The 1,425-nt window shown below is 41.5% G+C and overlaps 1 pseudogene; it reads right to left on the reverse strand.

Annotated features, from left to right (window-relative positions):
• LOC136647068 (5S ribosomal RNA) lies at positions 1-117 on the reverse strand (annotated as a pseudogene).
• Positions 118-1,425: the final 1,308 nt, after the last annotated feature.

The raw sequence follows: 1,425 nt of genomic DNA on the forward strand, positions 1-1,425 counted from the left end.
AGCCTACAGCACCCGGTATTCCCAGGCGGTCTCCCATCCAAGTACTAACCAGGCTTGACCTTGCTTAGCTTCCAAGATCAGACGAGATTGGGCATGTGCAGGGTAACAGTTGCTGCCCCATAGAATATAATAGCTTGGGTTTATATCTAAGATAATTTAATCATAATTTACATCTCTGTACAAAAGAGCAGCTCAGCTTCTTAACACTTGTATAGATTTATCTAGATTTGCAGTTGAGCTCCAAAGGACACCCAACTTTTCTGCCAGTCACACGTTTTCCTTGGATACTGCTGAAGAGTTAGCAATGGTAAAAAAGACTACTAGATCAAGAATCCAGCAGACAATAGCGTCTAACCATGAGATTTCCAAGTGCAGTTTTTATTTCTGCAAATATGAAGATGTGGCACTCTTTTGCAGCACAATCCTATGTAAGAAGTAAGGCCCATTGTGTGGAGTGAAACATTCCCAGGAAAGTGTGTATAGGATTGTAGCTTAAGATATGTAAAATTGCGTATTCTACGATTTGAATAATGCCCCCCAAACACAAATCAAATTTGGAAGAGAGATAGCATAGATGATTTCAAAATATCTTTGCCTAAAATGCCAGCGAAAAGCGGATGCTTTTCTTAGTTTTTACATTCTAAACATTTTTTAAACATTTTAAAAATAGCACATCTTTGTGCGTGCCCCACTGCATAGTGGAAATCCCATGAAAACGAAAACAAAGCATTCTTGTGTGTCTGTGTAGCTATCCTAGATCAAAGGTAGTTCCATGAATGTAAGCATAGCCACTTGGGATGTAGCACAGTATCTGAGTTGTGATACTTTATGGACACATCCACACTAAGGATTTAAAATGGTTTATGCCATACTGTTTCCAGGGACCTATAGTTGAGTGACTAGAGTTAAGATGCTGAACAAAATTCTCAATGCTCCCACTGAAGCACAATTCCCAGGATTTTTTAGGGGAAGCCATGACAATTTAACACATATAATGCCACAGTATGTTTGTAGTGCTGTCTGTCCTAAAAGTTTTCATCATTTCCTCTTCCAAGCTTACCTGACGGTTTCTATTTGTAGAATCAGTATTCAACATATGACAGTAAAGAAATAAGAACATAAGAACAGCCCCACTGGATCAGGCCATCGGCCCATCTAGTCCAGCTTCCCGTATCTCACAGCGGCCCACCAAATGCCCCAGGGAGCACACCAGATAACAAGAGACCTCATCCTGGTGCCCTCCCTTGCATCTGGCATTCTGACATAACCCATTTCTAAAATCAGGAGGTTGCGCATACACATCATGGCTTGTACCCCATAATGGATTTTTCCTCCAGAAACTTGTCCAATCCCCTTTTAAAGGCGTCCAGGCTAGATGCCATCACCACATCCTGTGGCAAGGAGTTCCACAGACCAACCACACGC

This window comes from Tiliqua scincoides, chromosome 3, assembly GCF_035046505.1.
Source record: "Tiliqua scincoides isolate rTilSci1 chromosome 3, rTilSci1.hap2, whole genome shotgun sequence".
NCBI lineage: Eukaryota > Metazoa > Chordata > Lepidosauria > Squamata > Scincidae > Tiliqua > Tiliqua scincoides.